This window comes from Natrix helvetica (assembly GCF_964273705.1).
Source record: "Natrix helvetica genome assembly, chromosome: 3".
Classification (NCBI taxonomy): Eukaryota; Metazoa; Chordata; class Lepidosauria; order Squamata; family Natricidae; genus Natrix; species Natrix helvetica.
This window is the reverse complement of record NC_138549.1, coordinates 117,885,341-117,908,112: the sequence shown is the minus strand read 5'-3', so window position 1 is coordinate 117,908,112 and position 22,772 is coordinate 117,885,341. Positions and strand designations below refer to the sequence as shown.

Genomic DNA, 22,772 nt, shown 5'->3' with positions numbered 1-22,772 from the left:
TAGTATGTAATTTAAAACAATCCTCGTTGATATGATTGGTATCCCCATTCCAATAGGTTGAGTTGCAATTCCATTTTTCTCCAGGCAAACTTGCACCAGTTCAGTGAGTGGGAGAGTGGATGGGGGAATCAGCTAAATACTGATTAGCTTAAAGTAAGGTAATTTTAAAATATTTCAAAGAAATATTGAAATATTGAATATTTATTTATTTATTTCTTGGATTTCTAGACCGCCCCCTCTCCCAAGAAGGGACTCGGGGCGGTGTACAGTCAATGCAGATAAAAATACAATATAGTTGCACATGTTCAAAATAAGATAACCAGTAGAGGGTGCCAAAGGATATAAACATCTATAATATTCTGTTGCCAAGTAATGGTCAATTGAATTTGGTACCAGATATGGTAACTGTTTAAATCCCTTTGTATCATAATGAAAGCGGTGAGCAAAATTATTTGTTTTTCCTATTTAGCATTAGGATTTAATGTAAATTATATTTAAACTCAGTATTTTTCAGGGTGCCAGCTTTGATAGCAGCTTTATATATTTTCAAGGAGGAATCTTTCCCATTATTCTCTGTAGGTCCTAGATATGGGATCATGTATGTGCAAAACACGTATCTGAACTTCAAGGTATAGCTTTTCCTTTTGGGATAGGAGAATATTAGTTTTCCACAAAATGCTGAAGGATAGATCGATATTGGGGCTTAGAAAGAGCAGCTTAAGGACATGTGATGACTGTGTATGTACTTAGCCAGAGTCACATTTATTCATATAACATGCTGAGCTTGATTAATGTTCGTGTGTGTGTATGTGTGTTTCAGGGGTGGGTTCCTTCCAGTTCTAACCTCTTCTATAGAAGAGGTTCCACAAATCTACAGTGCCATTTAGAACCGGTTCCAGCTCCCTCCCCCCGCCCGTCCACACATCATCAAGATGAAGAGCGAGAGGAGGAATTCTGGGAGTTGAAGTCCACAAGTCTTAAAGCTGTCAAGTTTGAACACCCCTGGGTTTTTTTTCTAAAGGGTTAGGGGTGCAAGGGTCTTGTAACTTGACAGCTTTAAGACTTGCGTGCTTCAAATGCCAGTTTCTGAGCCAACATTTTGGTTGCTAAGCAAGAGCGTTATTAAGTGAGTTTCACCACATTTTACAAGTTGGCCACTCCCACCCAATCACATGGTTGGCAAGCCACGCCCACATGGTCACATGGCTGGCAAGCCACTCCCACCCGGTCACATGGCCAGCAAGCTACTCCCACAAAGCAGGCCACACTTACAGAAGAGGTTCTAAAAATTTTTGAAACCCACCACTGGTGTGTTTCATAGGTTTCACAAAGCCAGTTTTTTTCAGTTCATTTATGGTTTGTTTATTAGGCACCCATCTTTCATTCAGAAGCTCAAAACATCATATTAGCAATCTAACGTCCTCTTTTTCTTCACAACAAAAGAACCTAGGAAGTTGGTTGGGCTGAGAGAAAATGGCTCCACAGCTGAAAGGGGAATAGAATCTGAAACTCCTTGGCCCTAGTCCAGTACTTTAACCATATTGCTTTAATTTTTTCTGCAAAAGCAGAAATGAGCTTTTTTAGTTAGTTAGTTAGTTAGTTTTTGATTTGATTTGCTTGTATCCTTGTTGCTTGTATCCTCATATTGATATTGTTATATTGATATTGTTTCCTGATTGCTTATTTGAACCCTATGACAATCATTAAATGTTGTACCTTATGATTCTTGATGAATGTAACTTGTCTTTTTATGTACACGGAGAGCATATGCACCAAAGACAAATCCTTGGGTGTCCAATCACACTTGGCCAATAAAGAATTCTATTCTATTCTATTCTATTCTATTCTATTCTATTCTATTCTGCAAATTTGATGAGTTCCCCATTTATTCCCTCATCCAAATCATTGACGAAGATGTTGAAGAGTACTGGGCCTAAAACAGAGCCCTGGGGTACTCCACTGGATACCTCCCTCCATGTAGATGCAGCTCCATTGAGGACTACACGTTGAGTGCGGTTGGTCAGCCAGTTACAAATCCATCTGGTGGTGATGCTGTCTAACCCACATTCTTCTACTTTATCTAGTAGTAGTTATGGTCTACCTTATCAAATGCCTTACTGAGGTCCAAACTATATCAACGGCATTCCTCTGGTCCACTAATTTTGTCACTTTGTCAAAGAATGCAATAAGATTATATTCTATAATATATAATAAGATTAGATTAGATTAGATAAGATTCTATTCTATTCCTTTTGATTCTGTAGCTGCCAATCTTAGCAAATGACTCTGTGCAACTCACACATATCCCAAATATACCGTATATTACAATTAAAATTAAAAAAAACATTTTAAAACAAAAATATTAAAAAGCAATAAAACAATAAAAAACATGTCTAATCCGAAGTATGTACAAAAGCAAGGTATCTGACTATATAGCCAATATAGCCAAGAGGTGGGGCCTTTGGCACATGTAGGCTGGGGATCATAGCCAATTTTTTAGAGCTTTATAGAAGGCTAATAGGGTTGGGGACATGCTAATCTTAAAGGAAGGATGCTTCACAGAGCAGGGGCCATTGCAGAAAAAGCTCACCTTCTAGTCCCTGTCAGCCAACATTCTTTGTCTGATGGTATCTGCACCATATCCATTCTATTTGACCTAGTTGGATGGGTAGGGACTCTAGAAAAAAGCCAACCTTTTCAGGTACACTAGTCCCAAGTCATGATACAATAAGCAGGTTAAGGACGTTTTACGAATGCAACCAATGTAAGCTGGATAAATTCAAAGCAAGTGCTTTCTGCTTCATAGTTCAGTTTCTTACCTGAACTAAGTTACATCAAGTTAACTTTATATCAGTCAACAACCATGAACCAAAAAGAGAGATAGAGGATAAGGCATTCAAAAGAAAAAGTGGAAACGTTTGGATTGTCCTTAGCGCCATTAATAGGTTACGAGAGATATTATTTCCTTTCTTCAAATTCCTACCTTGATTAAATCAAATTAGCAATCTGCTGTCCAAGTTACAACTATAATTTGGAAAAAAAAAGAGTGGTCGAGCAAAAGCCGCCATTCTGAAGCAATATCAGTTAATATATTGGGCTGTGACTGGGGAAACTTACAGTTAAATCCCAACTTGACCATTGGAGGTTTTTTTTGTAGTAGTGATTACAGCTCCACCCCAAATCCTTTACAGGAATATTGCTGTGATGATATAATGATGAGAGGCCTCTACATATGCCACTCTGAACTTCTAGAGCAGTGATGGCTAACCTTTTTGTCGTTGGGTGCCAAAAATGCAAGCGGCACGTGCGATAGTGCATGTGTGTGCCGGCACCCATAATGCAAAGCGCAGCCCCACATGCACATGTACGTACAAACCCCCACAGGCTCCCCACACACGTGTGCTGCACTGCCGGTGTGCTATTCACCACCAAGCTGAGCTTGGTATTTCCTCCCGGGGGAGGGGGGGGAGAGGCTGTTTTCGCCCTCTCCAGGCTCCAGGAAAGCCTCCGGAAACTGGGGACAGCGAAAAGAAGCCTCCTCCAGCTCTCTGGAAAGCCCAAAAATCAGCTGGCTGGCGTGCGCATCCGTTCTGGCGATGATGTAGGGCAACGGCTTGCGTGCCCGCAGAGATGGGTCCATGTGCCACCTGTGGCACACGTGCCATAGTTTCGCTATCACGGTTCTAAAGGAAATACTAATGTATAAATGTAAATATATACTTTCCCGACTGGAGGAATATGGTAGGCACTTCCACTGTTGTTGTGAAATTATAGTGCCTTGTTCACAGAATTGTATAGAGGACATGACATGCATCATTTCCAAATGAAAATATATACTTCTACTTTGTCTTTCTTCCTGGCGGGGGGACGGGGGACGGACACCTGTCTTTTGACTGGGAGCCTTTAGAAGTTGTGCTTCTCAAACTACTCACTGAGCCTGTGATCAGTACAATAATTTCTAGGATGTAATGAAGGGGCATGACCAGAAGAGGGAACTTCATGCCTCTCACAACTCCAGCTCTACAATCTGCTGCTATTAGATAAACGATGCTAAAGCAAGCTTGGCCCATTGCTCTCCCAAATGAACCTATTGCTATCCCAAGCCCCAAAAGACCTGGATGCATGCTCCCATCCTCTCTGTCCCATAGGGGGAAAAAGGGGATCAAACTGCTTATTATTGCCTACATTCTGGGCTGATACAGGCACATTTTAGTTCTGGAACAGCAGCTTGCACAGATGCCCAAACAAGATGGGATGCTGACATCAAGCATGAACCCTTTTCTAGGACAACACAAATGGATCTTTTGTCTGTCTAGCTCCACACTGGCACCACCACTTCTCTGTATCTCCCAACAGAACAATAGCAAAGTTCAGATCAAATGGGGAGCAGGGAGGAGAGTTCCTCACAAAAAAACAGTTTCTCATCCAGATATGGGGAATGAATTCCTGGCTTTGTGCTGGAACAAGAGTCTCCTGGGTGCTGTGGCTCTTCTGCTGCCTTTCATTCTTTTGGGAGTTGATAGACGCTACCCACCTCACTTGCAAACTAAACTGGAACTTTGATGGTCCACATCTCCTATGCGGGTGGAATAGATGCCTACATTAATTTCCACCAGTTCGGTTCAACCTTCGTTTTACAACTTTACATATTCAGAAAGAATTCAGAAGTTAAAGTGGATTGACGGTATGTCAGCCACTTATAATAAACCAACAGATCATGAATTTCCTTTTTGAGATCATAGCAGAATTCTTCAGACAGAGCAGAGAAACAAAGTCAGAGGTGGATTGCTCCCGGTTCGGCCCGGATCGGGTGAACCAGTGGTAGCGGCAGCGGGAGGCTCCGCCCACCCACCTGGATGCTTCTCCGCATGCGCAGAAGCGTTGCACGTGAATGTGCCTGAACTGGTAGTAAAAAAATTGGCAACCCGCCACTGAACAAAGTAGCAAAGAGATGCGACTGAGATACTTGTCTATCCTTAATAGCCAGGAGATTGCAAGCTTTGGATTGTACCTGTTTCATTTCACTATTAACTAATACCAATGTGATTTTTGGAACTTTTATATCCAAAAAACGTGTGTTTGGTCCAATAAAAAATATTGACTGGCATCGTATGAATCCTGGCTGTTGAATAGCTTGCACATTGAGTGCTATATTAGTCATTCAAATGCAATATCTCTGCTGAGGAGAGAAAGGAGTTGAAGAAATGGTTCCTCTGTGGCCTAATGGAAGATTTAGTGGCCTGCATTGCTCAAATAAAAATAGAGGGGGAAGAAGACATGGCTTCCTAGACACATGAGATGTGTCCAAAAATAACACCCGGACAAGATCATTTCACAGAATCCTCAATATAAAAAAAATTCTCCCCTTACGTCCTGCCTCATAGGACACGACACAGTTCTTGGATGTATATTATGCTGTTCAATCAATTGCTAACAACTGCTATAAGTGCTTAACAAATGGAAACTGTCATTTCAGTTCTGCTTTCTGCCACCAAGATGGGATGGGGCTGGCAGACAGTGAATTGTGCACTTCAGCGTGTCATTCAATTAGAGATAGCAGTCGCATGGGCACAGAAATGCCAAGAAAAAACCATCTTCACTAATTTGGAAGACTGGCAGAATGCAATGCAGTGTGTGTGTGTGTGTGTTGGGCCTTCTACAAATAACCATAGCTGCCCATAACACTTGGGAAGAGAAGGTGAGGGTCATCTAGAGTGTTAAGCTTGGTGGGAGCAAAAACATATAAGGCATAGGGTTATCTTTTGGATTAGAGGAAACTATTACTTTGGGTACTCCTGAGATACTCCTTCCTGATCATGTTGCTTTACTCTCCAAACCACTGGCCAAATAAAAATACCGTAGGATAAAATTCTTTTATGTCACTATAAATATTGACATAAACAATTCAAATTCTACAGCGATTCTTGTCTGTGTCTATACTTGACCTTTTGGAAACTTGAAAACTTACACCATAATAAACAAGATCTTGGAAGGAATGCAGACAAGATAAATCTCTGAAATTTTTGCACATTCGTCCCAAGCAATGTGGGGAGATATGGGAATTAGCTCCTTGGCTCAATACCGTATTTCAAAAGTGATACAATATCACGGCCATGATGGAGTGATTATGTAAGAGTAACCTACTTAATCCGACCTTAGTTTTTGTCCTTTCAGTCCATTTCATCAGATGTGTGAAGTATTGGAGCCCAGTTGGCAAAGTGTGCACACACACATGTAGCAAAATGGAAAATATATACTTTGTGACATTTCAAACAAAGCTTAAATAAATGCAAAAGCCGCATTTACAATACAACAGCAGGGAACGGCGATTACATAATTGTTGCTGTGGGCCAAAAAATCAATGTTCCTGTTCATATCGAAATGAAAAATAATCTACCTTCATTAGAAGTTTGCAGTTGCATGATGAAATCTCTTTTGAGTGATTATGCACTGAAGAACGGCATTTTTCAGATCAGCTGGGTTTATTTTAACATGGATAGGGGGCGGGGAGGTTGCTCTGCTATTTTCTGATTATAATACAAATATCTCATTAATTTTCTCACGTAAGACCTGAGCTGGCAATGCTGCCACATTTAGCAAACTTTCAGTGTGGAGAACGGGGGGTGGGGGTGAAAGATGTAGAAAGACCCTAGAGCTGAGCTTCAGATGACTGCATTTTTCTTGGCAGCCTTGCCATTGCCTTTTTCTGGGTTGTTTTTCAACTTCTCAGAATGTAGCCAGAATCAACTGACTTTATTTTCAGGCGGTTCTTGATTCTTTCTCTCAAACAATCCAGGGCTTTGGGATTGCACAGACATGCCGTGATATTCACACCTTCACCTTCTATTTCCTATTAAGGTGCTACTTCTCCTGAGCCACGGCGGCCTGGATGCAGCTTCTCTCTTTTGTATTGTGAAATATATAGCAGGACAGAGAGCTGAGATTCCGGAGTGCCTTTTCCTTTTGGCCAGTACAACTTTCACTATGGTTGAGCAAGGAATCTGGGGCAGAGAGAGGAAGCACTGGTCTCCCGCCCTTGTCCCACGGAAGCAGGGAATCCAGATGCTGTAAATCAAACAACTAGCTCCTTCCCTGCTCTGCTTGTCCTTCCTGCTTCGACTGAGTCCCTGCTTGGGGCTTAGGGCCATTCATGCTCCCTGAGCACGGGCTCAGGACAAGATGTTCAGGCAGGAGCCACATGTGGCTGAGTGGCACGTTTGCCTATGCAATGAATTGGTTGTCTGCCTGGTTACACAACACTACAAAGGAAATTTGGTACACCATCTGGGAGTCTTTGCTATAAACAGCTATGATGAACGAGATGCCCCAGGCAGGCCTTTTCCAACTTGTTGCCCTCCAGATGGGCCAGATTACAATGCACAGAATTCCCAGCCAGCTAGCGCTCTCCCAGCTGGCCAGGACGCTGAAAGGATTCTCATTTGGAAAAAAAAGCTGCTCCAATGTATCTTGCAACCTACAAGAGCATCACCTTTATTCTGGAATTTGACACGTTTCAAACCGGGCAGCTGAACTAGAACAAGCCAAATGAACAATAAAGAAACAGGTGCGTTTGAGATCTCAATTCAGAAGCAAAATACGAAAAACAAAAAAAGTCCTACTGTCAAGTCAAAGGACGGATCTTCCATTGCTGGCCTGTTAGAACAGCTAATTCTGACCAAGATAATCTGATTAAGTTGCAAAGTGAGCATTAATGAGGCGTGCACTCGGTTTAATTAATGGAGCTTGGCCCATTCTAGCCACATGATTTCCAGTGAGATGGGGGCTCCAGCTTAAAATGAGCATAGTAAAAATCTGAAGTTAGAAGCTCCCAGCGTGTTTCCATCGTGATCAGTAGAAGTTTGGGATCAATTTAGCATACAGGTAGTCCTTGACTTATGACTATAATGGACCCTCCATTTTTGCATAATTTTTTCACTCTCCCCAGGCTCCAGAGGCTTTATAGGAGCCTGGGGAGGGTGAAAACAGCCTCCATGCCCCCCCCGGAAGCCCTCCGGAGGCTTCAGGGACCATCACGAGGCTTCCCTGCAGCCTCCGGAGGAGTCAAAACGACTCTCCGAGCAAACCAGAAGTCACTTCCGGTTTGCTCAGAGGGTCGTTTTGAGCGCTCTGAAGGCTTCAGGGACCTTCAGGACGCTTCCTTGAAGCCTCTGGAGCAGTCAAAGCAAACCTCCGAGCAAAGCGGAAGTCAGTTCCCGAACTTCCGGTTTGCCCATAGGAGTGGTTTTTTGCACTCCGGAGGCTTCAGGGAAACTCATGAAGCCTCCAGAGGGCCTCCGGGGGGTGGGGGGTGGGGCGGGGAGGCTCTTTTTGCCCTCCCTAGGCTCCTATAAAGCCTCTGGAGCCTGGGGAGGGCGAAAAATGGCTTTAAAAAAGGGTGAACTCAGCTGGCCAGAGTACGCATGCGCGCTGGCCAGCTGACAGGGCAGCGCCTCGCGTGCCCTGACAAATGGTTCTGCGTGCCACCTGTGGCACGAGTGCCATAGGTTCACCATCACTGGTATAAGTGATCCTGTTGCCATGTGCCCAAAATGCAGTCATGTGACTGCAGTGGGCACACAGGCCACCGTCAAAATTCTAGAACTGGGTTGTAAGTACCTTTTGGTGTATCCGTTGTAAGTTTGAATAGTCACTATGCGACAGTTTATTAAGCAACTTCCTTAATAAGAAATTCAATCAGGAAATCATTTTTCCTCCTGCATGCCAGGGGAAAGGTGAGTTCTGAAATTTTAGCCACCTGGGCTTCATTCACCTTTGCTCATCTTTGCTATTTGCCAACCCCACGAAGAAACTGGTTTAGCAAGGGAGGATTAATTCCCCAACAGTTCCTCATTAGAAGAAAGCCCATGAATTTATTTCCAGAGAAGATTAAGGCTGCTCATTTAGTGACCCTGTTTCTAACCAGGAAAGGAGAAGTAAAACAAGTTTTCTTCACATAGTTCATTGCTCACATCTCACATCAAGTCTCAGTTTAAAGACAATTAGGTATTTAGGCAATAAGCCAAAATATATATTTGGCGGAAGGTATGTCCAGTTCTAGGAACATGCAAGCCATGTCAGTATGGCATGTATTTGAATAATAATCCATTTCCACATTTGTATTGGAAATACAAATTATTAATTTGTGGATTATTAAAGCATACCAGTATGAATATGTTACAGTTATGCATTTTAATCCCTTTCTTCTGTTTAAAAAAAACATTAAAAACAACTATATATAACTCTTCTTAACACCTGATATATATCTTTGCCTAATATTTGCATAGTTGAATATGCATTTGTTTTATATTCAGTAATCTTACATGCATCTTTGCTGCCCATTTTGTACACATTTTTGTATGCAATTTGAGCTGAGAAATATTAAATCGTATTAGCAGACAGCTACAGATTGATTTTTTTAAAGACTTTATGTAAAAAAGAATTCTGTGATAGTTTTTAAAAAGTTCCCTAGTAACTTATGTTCCTGCAATTTCATAACAACCAAAAAAAACCTCACTCTTGATTTCTGTCAATAGCAAGATAGGAAAACTCACCCAAAAATAAATACAGTATTGCAAGATAATAAGATGTTGGTCTGAAGATTAGAAAATATTACTGTAAACGAATTGCATCAAATAAGTGTTTTGTTCAGCCAGAGGGTCAACTCAAACATTTCAAGACCACGTCTTCTAAGAATGCTCTGGGAATACTGGAAAGTAGTAGAAGAGAGGTAGACTGACTTTTGTGAGGAAGGTTCAACACACTATTTCATTCCCATTGAATCAGGATGATTTTATTGCTTGGCTTGGTTTGGCCTTACAAACATGATGCAGAATATGAAGTCTTTCTTTCTTTCTTTCTTTCTTTCTTTCTTTCTTTCTTTCTTTCTTTCTTTCTTTCTTTCTTTCTTTCTTTCTTCTTTCTTCCTTCCTTCCTTCCTTCCCTCCCTCCCTCCCTCCCTCATTTCGAGGGATGTCCTAATTGGTAAACTATGATTAAACAATCTTTACCAATCAGAATACCAAACTATTTTCCTTGCCTCAGCATTACAGTTCAAATACGATTAGTTTAAAAACATGCACATTTAGGGATACACATTCACTAACACGTACATGAACTCATCTGTGGAATAAATAACAAATCCTTCCTTTTCTATGTGCACATTTACAAACACACATTCTGTTCTTCAATTGTGCAGCACTTTAAATTCATTTCCAAAAAGGCGAACTAGATCATAGGTGAGTTGGAAAGTTCCTCTCAATAACTTTTTCAAACAGTCCCATCTTTTTAGAAACCACGCAGTAGCTGGATACAGCTACAAAGAGAAGGTATGTTTGCTCCTGCTGGTTGTGAAACACCTGAGTATTGCACAGCCCTAATGTATATAGTTCTAGTTAAGAAATGTAGTAACTGCCAGAGCGACGCCTGAATTAGACTGCTGTAGCAAAAATACCATTTTAAAAACTGACACATTTATTCTGTCATATGGTTGCGGGCAAGAGTCAACTTTGGATAAATCGAATGAAAATCAAACTGCGTTAAAGATGTGGTACCAAGGCATTTTACTTTTGAAATTACATGGTTCAGAAAATTGCCAAATTTCTCTAGGAAGCTCATAGACATAAATGGGAAGAAAACATTTATACTCCCTGCCATGTAGATCCGGCAGTGCTGCCTTTCTCCTGCCATTAACCTGCTTGCCTTAAGCAAAGTACCTCTTAATTGAACTTGTAGGCCGTCCAGCAGCTCCCAACAGGAAATCTCAATCTGTCACTAGATTTATGCTGAGAAGCACCTGCCACCTGCAAATCCTTTTTTGGCAAGGAGTTCCTAAGGGACATGTTGCTCTTGCAGTCATGAGGGAAGGTCTGGGCTGAAAGCCAGGTGGCAAGTAGTAGTTGACTAGAAGCCAAGGGAAATCCTTCTTTGGATCCTTACTCATGCATTTTACGGATCAAGTGCAGCCTTACCTGACTCCATCAAAAAAGATCACAATCAAATAGGTGGCAGAGTGACCAGCCTACGCAGGTATGGAAAGGATCAGCGCTCCCTAAATCCATCCTGTTCATAAAAAGGTGTCTTTATTACCAAAGGACTTGGGAAACCACTTGGAGTGTCAATCATAACTGAGAAAGAATAAATCTATCCCTAGGTTCAAGTTGCTCAGAAGCATTAGTGTGCAAACTGTAGTATCCAGGTATTTGTTTTTCCAGACAAAACTCCAAATTCCAAAATGCAGGAAAATGAACTGCTAGTTTTAATATGTGGCTCTTCCTCATTATAGCAGCTCCCCTACTCGTTAGTTAATGTCGATTTTAAAAGAAAGAAAAGTTATTTGCTTCACTGACTGCAGTAATGCTTTGGACTCCATCTGGCATATAGGGATGATGAACGTTAAATTGCCACACAAAGCAAAATAGAGAAAAGATGCATGACCTGATTAAATCTATGCATCCACTCATCAGTGCATGATAAAAATAAACAGGCAAAGCGAGATTTCCAACCAGGCATAAAGGAATTAAACAAGAATGCAATTCTACAAATTCTTCTACTTTCTAACTCATCCGTGAGTGGCTACCAACTTCACTTATGCTTTGTCTTGAATTAAATGGTCACTATCTATTTCTATCGGTATTACTTTCACAAAAGCACCAGGCAAATCTAGTGCAGTAACAGAGCCCTATAAATCAGATGAGAAGAAATTTCTGTGTTAGCTTTTAACCCTCCAACAAGTGATGTCAAGGCTGCTTCAGGGAAAGTGACAGTCAGATGTCTTTGAAAGCTAAAAAGAAAGGAAGTGGGAATAGATATCAAAGCTCTTTATCTAATTCTAATGCAAATAACACATTTGTTTGCAGACTGAAGGTGTGGACACTTGTTCAGTTTGCATTCCCCGTTCCTAAGTTCCTAATGATAGTCACTAAGCTTAAATTTGCCTAAAAATAACCTAGCAACATTTTTTCAACAATAATAAATTACTGGCTTATGCTCTTTATTCTTCCTTTTTGTTTCAGTATATGTGAAAATATACATGTGAAAATGAGGGCAAATATGCTGTTTTTGGTAACTCCAGAAGTTCTTGAACAAATTTTAAAATATGTATTTGTATGTATCTTTTGGTAAGTTAATTTTAAAAACTTTTTAACTTGCAACTGACTTTTTAAAATGTTCCTTGGCTGAATCTCGATAGAAATGATGGCATGGCCAAGACAGTACCATCCTAAATAGTTTCAAATTTACCATCTATAGTTTCTGTAGGCAAATTACTAAGGTAAACCATAAATAAACAGTCAGTATTTTTATTTTAAAAAGACACTCATCTTCACTTGAACAAGTTACAAATAGCCTGATTTATCAATCTGGCTATGGAACTGGCAAGTCCCATCATTAGACCAGATGAACAGTAGGTCCTGGGTGAAATAATAGGTCTGCGTATGTCCCATGCGGCTTGTCTCTGATCAATGTTGGAAGATTTAACTGTCACTTTAGTTTGTTTTCCTAACTGTTGGCCTCAACAACAACACACCAGGGGCTAGGTTTGCTAAGGGAATAGCTTCTTCAAATGGTCTCTGTGCTCTGAGAATGACTCCAAGGGCAATGGCGGAAGTGGTAGTGTCTCCTGTATTTCATGGAAATATGCTATTCAAGGGGAAAAGGAAGTATGAACATTGATAATGAAATTGTATTTACTCTCCTTATATATCTTTCCCATGACTTTATGCTTGGCCGTGCTGCATTCAGTCGGAGTTTTTGTTCAAATTTACAATTTGATTGCATTTAACAAGTGAGACAAAATATTTTCACTTTTCCAAGAGTGTAACACTTACACTATATCTATATACATTAAAATTAATTCCTTTCCAAATGTTATTCTTTAAAAAAACATATTCTAATCACCGAGGATTCAGTTTGGGTCACTATAGAAAGTGGTCTAAGAAAAGATTTCCGCAGCAAGGAGCGAACTAGAATCTTATTTCACCACCTCCCATTCTATTTAGTTACTTTTTCTATTCAGTTCAGCTTAATTCTATGGTGGTTTAAAGAATCGATTTCCAGAGTTCTCTTGCCTCACAATGAAGTGTAATATAATTAGAAATTTGTGGCACATTGATCGAATTTGCCGCTATGGGTGAGAATTTTACCCCATCACAAAAATTTGGTAGTACTGGTCAAATCATTTATGAGATATGACACATTAAGGGAAAAAAAGTTGATCATGGAAGATAATTAATCATGCTATGTAATGTATTTCATTCTATAGAGAAACTCAGCTAGCATTTGCAAAATCTGAAAAAAATGGAAAAGGAAAGCAATATAAACGCAGCTACTGAATTAGGAGGTAAGCATGCACACCACAAAATCACAGCAAAGAGTGATTATAGAGTTTGTGCTCCTCTTTTGAGATACCGTAATTTCGGCTCTTTTATTAAGGATTCATTGCCTTTAACAACCATAGACCAGGTATGTTAAAAAGGGAAATATGGAGCTGACATTCCTACACTGCTTTCTCTATATCTTAATTTTAAATAATGTTTTTCTTCACAAACCTGATTATGACAGGAAAAATAATTATAACATACCTATTAACAAAACATGCAGTTCACATCTGGAACACAATGACCCAAGAGATCAAGGCCAATAGACACAAATTAGGGCCAGGTTTACACGCGCACATACACACATCTATCGTTCCAAAGCTTTTCCTAAGCCTTTTGCTGCTGCAAGAGGAAAAGAATGAACACCCTGCATCGTTTTTCTTCTGAACCATTTAAAGGGACAGGAAGGGGCAAATGGGTAAAAGCAGCAAACCTTAAAAAGAGAACTACTGTGGGAAGCCCTGAGAAGATATCTAGACCAAATGCAACACAGTCTTGGAATTAAAGGATGTGTAGGGAACGTGCATGGAAACTTTTTAAAAAAAATCTTACCTGTTTGCTATAATAAATATGTTTATTTCATTTTATAATGAAACCGTTTCCTGTTTGGTTTTGCTCTTCTCTGCCCTTATCCGAACAGGATAAATGGTGGTAGTGCCGAGTACTTCCTGTTTCCCAACTACACATGGAAAACTTAAGAGATGGCAGGGACTCTCCAAGGAAACAAGAATGGCAGCTTCCCGGAATGGGAGGACCCCGCCTTTTGGTGGCTCACAAGAAGGGAAGACCTGTGAATCCCCAATTAAAATTATTGCTTCATTTTACACATTCCTCCCCTACCCCCAAGAGCACAATTGCAACATGCTGGCTTCCTGAAGCAGGTGGCTCATCCTCCAAACTACCCTCCCTTGCCTGCGTGTCTTGGACTTTAGCGCTCAAAAATCGTTTTGTGTACCACCACCCCCATGACAAGCAAACTGGCAAAGATGCAGGAGCCACATTGAGCCTGGTAATTCCTCACTTCATGCCGCTGTCTCCCTGGGAGCCAGCACAAAAAGGCTTTGAAAGCGTGTAGCCACCGGCTTTCATTGAGTCTCCGGCATTAACTTTTCCCCTTTTCCCCCCCTTCAGTAACTTGCTGCAGGAGCAGGAGCAGCAATATCATTGCGCTAGGTGGTCAGCTTTACAGTTCTCACGCACGTGCCTCTGTTGGTCTGTCATCCCCATCAGCAAACAGCTCCTTCCCCACCTGGTGCATTAGGAAAGGTGGCCCACTGACCTGTTCTTGGGGGCAAGGTCTCCCTTGGCTGCTCATTCCTGATATCTTAGGGCGTTGCAAGCACTGCTGCTGCTGCTGCTTGCTGCTTTCTTCCCATCCGGTCCTGCTGCTTCTGGGGTGATAATGCGCTTGCTCTCACTCATGGACTTGGCATTACTTTCAGCTCAGTTCCTCCAGCACCATGCTGCCCCCGCCTGCCCAGTCCCCTGCGTGCCCTACCGGGAGCCCATCAGCATTCTGTGCCCAGACACATAGCTCTGCAGCTGGTTTCTCCACTTCTTTTTCTCCACTTCCTTTCCTGCACCCCACATGGTAGTGTAAGAGCCCTCCACATTTGAAATCTTATCAATACCTCTCTTCACTCGCAGGAGGCAAAATTTATCTCCTGTCTATTCTACCAAATTGATGTAGGCAGGGAAACTGTTCGGGCCAAACTATGCGATATCTTGAATAACTGCAGCTGAATTTTGTCCTTCATTGAAGAGTAATCCAGAAAATGCCCCATTAGAACAAAGCAAACTCATGGGAGAAAGGAGCTTTTTACATTCATTTCACAAATACTTTTCCACATTGAAAATCTGCAAGGGCACACATGGACCTTATGTGTCTTTCTGGAGGCTTTCTACATTGTATATTTAAATTGATCCAAAATGAATGAAATGAAATATCATCAGAAGATAAGATAGTAGGATCCAACAAAATCTACAAATAGAGCTGAGGCTAGGGATATTAATAGCATACGTAGTTATTTCTGCAAAAGTATTTGTTTAGATATAAATGTTGAAATAATTACTCCCACAGAAAGAGAAATTTAATGTTTTTATACAGTAAGGAAGAATATGACTCAGATTTGGTACATATTCCATTTATTGGGAAATCACTACAAATAAATAGGCAACTTTGAACTATTGCTTTCTCTTCAATTGTTCTTACAATGAACATAAGCGATGTCCTACTGGTTAGATCCCTAGCCCATCCAGTCTGGCAGTCTGTTTTCACAAGGGCCAACCAACTGCAGAAGGAAGCCCATCTGCAGATGGTCTTTAGAAGTTTTCACTGCCACTGACTGATTCCCTTGACTTCCTTCAATTGGTCCAATCCTTTTTTTGAAGCCAGCAAAGCTGGTAGCCAACATCACATCTTGTGGTTCTGAATACCAAAGTTGAATGACATTTTGTATTTTAAACAAAACCCTTTTGCCTCTCATGTTTCTTCGAAGATTCAATTTCATTGCATGAACTTGGGTTGTGGTCTTTTGAGAAGGGGAAAATAGCCTTTCCTTGTCCGCTTTATCTTTTGTACACCTTAATCCTATAATGCTTTTATACAACTTAATCATGTCTTTTATTCACTCAAGTGAATTTATTAACTTCCTTTCTAGACCAAATAGCCTCATATGTTGCAATCTTTCCTCATAGAGAAGCTGCATCAGCTCCTTGATCATCTCAATTATCCTCAATATTCCAGATGTAGCTTCACTATTGATTTATAAAAGGATATTGTAGTATTGACATCTCATTTTCAGTACCCTTCCTTATTATCCCAAAATGTTATTGGCTTTATTAAAAAAAACACAGATGCCCACTGTGTTGACATCTTCATTGAACATTTTACCATTACTCTGTTCCATTTCAGCAGTCTCTAAATCATTGCTGGCTCCAATTCCATTAATTTGTAGGAGCGGTCAGAATTTTTGGCAGCAATGCACATCACTTTATATTTGCACTCTTCTATTTTCCAAGCTGAATGGTAATAGATAGCTTTCAAACCGAGAACTATCTTCTTGGACACTGGGATGCAAGAGTCCCCATCAAAGCAACCCAAGCAGAAGGCTCTCTAGTCTTTTCAACACACCCAAAGAAGGTAATCCTAGGGTTTTAGACAGAAGACATCAGAGAACAAACTACAGGCCTCTTTCATGCAAACTGTATGCTCTGCTACAGTTCCTACTTTATTATAGAGAATGCGGGTATAAAACAGTTGAAGCAACAGGCACCTATAGTCTTAGCTGCAGGACAAATAAGAAGGCCATAATCTGAGATGCAAAGAAAGTTCATGGTGCCATTGTATTATCAGTTAGAACTGAGAGAAGGAAAATCCTGAGCTCCATGGCTATATTGTATGGGGAACCTATTGTATCACGGTAGGTCCTATTCTTGTCTACTCAGCACACATACCCCCAGTGCTGAAAGAGTCATCTGATTTTGTTCTAATTAGGATTACCGTATATACTTGAGTATAAGCCGAATTTTTCAGCCCACTTTTTGGGCTGAAAAATCCACTTCGGCTTATACTCCAGTGAACAAAAAAAAAAAAAAAATGTGGCTCTTTAAACATTTTAATGCGGCTCTTCTGTGTGCCGGGCGCCCGCTTCCCTCCCTCCTCTCGGGCTTCGGAGGAAAGCTTCTGCATAGCCCCGGTGAGTGACAAGTCTCCCAGGCTGTAATTTGCCGAGCTGTACGCACGCGCCTGTTTTCCACGGCGTGGAGCAGCGGCGAGATTCTGGGCGGCAAGCGATGATTCCGGGGGCCATCAGTGTGGGGGGGGCAGGGTCCCCCCTCGCGTTCCTCATCTTCCCGGATGGCCCCTGGAATCATCGCTCACCGCGCAGAATCTCGCCGCTGCTCCACGCCGTGGAAAACAGGCCCGTGCGCACAGCTCGGCAAATTAAAGCCTGGGAGACTTGTTGTCACTCGCCTTTGCAGAAACTTCCCTCCGAAGCGTTCCGAGGGAGGGCTGTAAACTTCCCTCCGAAGTCTTGGGATGTTCTGAGGAGCCCCCCCAAGGCAAAACGCCGCTGCCAGGTAGTTAAAAGTACGTCTCTGATTCGTCTCTGTCAGTCTCTCTCTGATTCCCTCTCTCTCTCCCTCTCTCTGTTCCTCTGTCTGTCTGTCTCACTCTCACACACACACACTTTTAGCAATTTTATTGTTATCTACCTGTATTTTTATTTTTGAAATTTACCGTGAGCTGCTGCATTTCCCAGCCTCGGCTTATACTCGAGTCAATAACTTTTTCCAGTTTTTTGGGGGTAAAATTAGGGGTCTCGGCTTATACTCGAGTCGGCTTATACTCAAGTATATACGGTACTTGTCTGGGTCCAGCTACTGACCACTACCACCATCCCAATTAGTCAGCTTTAAAAAATGGAAAGAGAGATAATCTGCTTCAAAGATGGGCTCAGACCCCATATTGTGTCTGGACTAGGAGAAGGGTAGCAAGTAAGGATCGCCACCATCAAGCCCTCTACTTAACTGGTCTGAGATATTCTTCAAGCTCAGGCTTAGTGTTAGCATGCAGCTTGGTTTAGTTTTGGAACCAGGCGTGCTTGGCATACATTGAAGAGTACAGATTTACTGGTATCTACCCAAGCAAGCTACATCATCAGCACTGCCTCATTCACTGTGTTCATATCCTCCCTCCTCGCAGGGCTATTTTAGGCTTGGCTGGTGCAGCCTGATCTTCCAAGGGCTCCTGCTTGCAAGCACCTGTTGCAGGGCATCCTGAAAAGCCCAACCAATCCTAGAATTGATAAGAAGCTAGGGTTGCTGGGAGGTCACTCAAAGACCTGTATATATAGAACACCACATTCTCTCTAAGGCTGAGGGTAATCTGGGTGATAGATGTGAACACCAAAGACTTGATGATGAAAATCAATACTCTTCTTTCCTCCCACTCCACATGGATGTATGTGTGACACTGCTTCATAGGTTATATTCTGGGCTGCTGGCTGAATTGGTAACGGCAGGTTGCTAATACAGTACTACAGGTAGTCCTCGACTTACAACAGTCCAACTCTGTTGATCTGTAATCAGTTCATTTAGTGACCATTCAAAGTTACAACGGCACTGAAAGAAGTGACCATTTTTCACACCTATGACCACTGCAGCATTCCCCATGGTCGTGTGATTTACATTTAGATGCCCTGACAATTGGCTCACCTTTATGAGGGTCGCAGTGTCCCGGATTCATGTGATCCCCTTTTGCAACCTTCTGATGAGCAAAGTCAACGGAGAAAGTAGATTCACTTAACAGCCGTGTTACTAATTTTAAAGCTGCAGTGATTCACTTTACAAATGTGGTGAGAAAAGTCATAAAATGGGGCAAAACTCACTTAACAAATTTCTCACTTAACAATATACATTTTCAGCTCAATGGTGGTCGTAAGTGGAGGACTACCTGTATAGGTTGAGGACTGTGAATTGGAAACCCACTCTAGGAGTGCCAGATGAAGCCTGCAGCTTTCCTCTCTTTTACAGAAGCAAAAGAGCTTCACTGCGGAATAAATGTTTGCAGTTCAGAACCCATAATACTGGACGGAACCAATAAGCCAGGGGTGTCCAAACTTGGGAACTTTAAGACTTGTGGACTTCAACTCCCAGAATTCCCCAGCCAGCATGGGCTGGCTGGGGAATTCTGGGAGTTGAAGTCCACAAGTCTTAAAGTTCCCAAGTTTGGACACCCCTGCAATAAGCTAATTAACAAATGCAAGTTTCCTATATTAGGGTTGACCAACAATTCATTTTGTAGAACTTCATTCCAGCTTCTTCTATTCAACTCTCAAAGATTTCAAAGATCAAAGATTTCCTGATTTTGCAACCTAGTGGTCCCAGAGTATAGGAAGTCTGGACTAAACCCATTACTGTTCAAATACAGGTTAGTTAAGTACCGTATAATCCCCACATTCAACTAGACAATCTCTCTAGTGACCTCTGTAACTTTAACCAAACCAGAAATATTTAGCTTAGTCGCAATTGGTGAGGATGAATCTTAATGTTATCATCTTGATTTACTGATGTCCCTGATTCCAAGATGGGATGAAGAAAAGGGAGGAGCATGATCTAAGTGGAAAGGGGAGCGCAGGTCTTAATGACATGAATTTAAAGTAAGATACCCCAGATTGTTTTCTTCTGATGATCTCTAGCTGCATCTCTTCTTCTTAGCATCATGATAGCCATTTCTATGGTAACTATTTACAAGGTCACTTTGCACAAACGGGACCATCTGGTGACATTCAAAAAGTGGATAAGAGGGTGAATGAAAATGACACACCAATGATTTAGATTTACCCCAAATTTGGATATATTCCAAGAATATAGAAACTATCCTCTCCTTCTGATCTCAGCACAGCTTGCTTTGGCTTTTTCATTAGGGAGAGTTGCCTAGTACAGCCTATGACAGAATGTTAAGCTTTCCTGCTCCCTTCTATGGCTTCAAGCAGCCCAGATGTTTCCTGAACATCAACATCAAGAAGCCCAATGAGGCATGAATGCAACAACAGACCATCGCAGTAAAATATGGAGGAGGGGGGGCAGGTTTATGCCAGATGAGGTCTGGGGGGGGGGTCTACCATAGCTGCACATAGAGGGGCTCTGGTGTGGAGCCAGTTGTTACAAAATGGTAGGCTTGACCAGTCTCTCGCTCTGCATGACCTTGTTTCACTGATGCAGGAAAAGCAGATAGGAACACCAGCAGTTTTTGATGTGATCAGTAGGGGGAGCTAGTTAGATTAGGCAGGAAAAAAAAAATTCAACGCACAGATTAAAGAAGTTTTCTGCTGTTCACTATAACAGCGGCCCCCAATCTATTGGGCACCAGGGACCAGAGGTTTTTCCACAGACTGAAGGGATGTGCCTGCATCCCACAGATGGGGCTTCACTTATTTGCACGTCCCAGTTTGTGGCATGTTGCGGCCTGGTCTCGTTCTACAGACCAGGAGTTGGGGACCCCTGTATTTATAGTACATTAATCCAACACAGCATGCTTTTTTATAATAACCAAGCAATAGGAGCATGTATCCAAATCATAACACCACTCTCCAGAGTATATTGAAAATGCAAATATGCGTCAGTATGCACCACACTGACGCGTCTTCATGTATTTAAGTAATTACTCTTTTAAAAAATCCTGTCTGTTCATGTATGTACCAGCTATTAATAAACATGCATTAAGACTAAAACTTGCAAACGATGATGAATTATCTTCCAACGACCGCTTGGAATTGCCCAACATAACATAGATTTAGAACTGCTAATTTGTTTTTCAGATCAAACATTGCATTTTAAGTTTGCTTTTGACAATACTTAGTTTTGCTTCTGTCAGAAATTGATTTTATAATTTGGATCCTACTGTTTGGTTCCTATGCGGCAGCGTTACTATTTTACTTAAACGGAATAGTTCAGTCAGATTAAACTGTATTATGAAATCTGCTATACCGGAGTCAAATTCCTTTGAGATTGCTAGCGGGTTATAAAGCATTGTAAAGTGATTAAAAAAGATAGGCAGGAAAAATAATAAATATTAAATTGTAAGTAAAACACAGATCACACCTGAGTAAAAGAAACTACAAAGAAGGGCTCGTAAAAGCCATTTTCCCACTTGCTATGTCAAGGCATTTCATAAATTCTTCAAAAATCAGTTGCCTGCTATGAACTGTAAGAAAATATATGAGACGGAAGTCTCAGACATCAGCATGCAACCAGATGCATGGGGAGAGAGGGTACTAAGGGCGTTACACAGGCAGGGAAGGAATACTTTACTATACAGAGCTACCAAACAGAATCACTGAATTATCCAAATCATAAGACTGGAAGGGACGTTAGAGGTTGTCTAATCCAATACCCTGTCCAATGGCAGGAGGCCTTACATCATCCCGGAAAAATGATTTTCCAATCTCTTCTTGAAAACTCTAGCATGTTTACCAATGTTTAAGAATAGACTTGAATTATTGCTTTTACTGACATTTATCGTAAACTTCATTGAAATCTTTATTATTTATATAAGCTGGAAAACATAATTTTGCTGATAGCATTAACAAGAACAATAAAAGGACAATATTGGACTCTCTTACAAATTTAGGTTTTACCTGAAAACAACTGTGCGGCTTTAGGCACAAGAAGCATTTTATAGACAGGATACTATAAATAAATGACTAACTTATCATTAGGTACTAGAATTTTTTCCAAGGAGATTGTAAAACAAAACCAAGAGAAGATTTGACAATCGGTTTTTCAGTGCTTTTCTTATATACAATTATTAAAAAGAGTTAAAGATTATAGTTTTTGTTTTGAATAATGTAAAACTGGGTTTGAAGCAGAATTATGCACTAATGATGAATACAAAAGTATACACTTTTGTTAAAATATGAGAACAAGATTAAGTGAAAGAATGTACCGGTATGTCAAAGTGGTCTAAAAACTTTGATCACAATATACAAATGGACAATGGTATAAAACAGAAAAAAAATCACTTATGACATGTCATTTTTACGATAGAAAAAGCTGTTTTGTAATCATACAAGAAGAGACAATTTTGCAATCATATTTATATTTACTGTAGAGGAAATCAGAAGCTTCTTTCTGTTTCTTTTTATTCTTTTTCACTACTACCATGTTCCCTTGAAAATAAGACAGGGTCTAATTTTCTTTTGACGCCCAAAATAGGTGCTTGGCCTTATTTTCGGGGAGGCCTTATTATTTTTGAGGTGCAGGAGGCGGCGAGCATGATCACCTCATGGCTGCTGCTGTGTTGCGATATTTTCGGGGAGGGCTTATTTTAGCGCATGCACTCAAAAGCCTGATTGGACTTATTATCCCGGGAAGTCTTATTTTCGGGGAAACAGGGTATTTTTTTCCTTTTTTCCTTGTATCTTTTTTCCTTTGTTTTCTCTGTTTCATATTAGTCTGTGCAAGTTTTTAGGTTCTCTTTAAAACCTTCAACAAAATTAATTTTTAAAATATGAGAATTCCTTATGACAAGACATAGGGATGGCCACTAACCTGGATAGCTTTAAAAGGGGGATAGAATCAATTCATTACTATTTCCAAATTTCAGTTGATGGGAATATCTCCTACTTGTTAACCCACCAGTGGTATCATGTTGGTCACTGAGAGTAAGAAAATGCTGGATGAAGATTGATCTAACAGAGCTGTTCTTACAAACTCACCCAAAAAGCAAAACGAAAACTAAAAAGTCTTTCCTCTTAAAATACATGAAATGGGAAAATAGTTTTAGCTTATTTACACTATGCAAGTTATACCAATACATACATTTGGGGCAGAGGTGTTGGTGGAATTAAACACCTCACTTTCCGGTAATAGTAATGTCACAACAGCTATCAG

The 22,772-nt window shown here is 40.9% G+C and overlaps 1 protein-coding gene across 7 annotated transcripts in view; it reads right to left on the bottom strand.

The window, feature by feature from the left end:
- The window catches only part of SLC6A9 (solute carrier family 6 member 9), a 64,743-nt gene that overhangs the window by 13,985 nt on the left and 27,986 nt on the right, over positions 1-22,772 (bottom strand). The window lies entirely within an intron of this gene.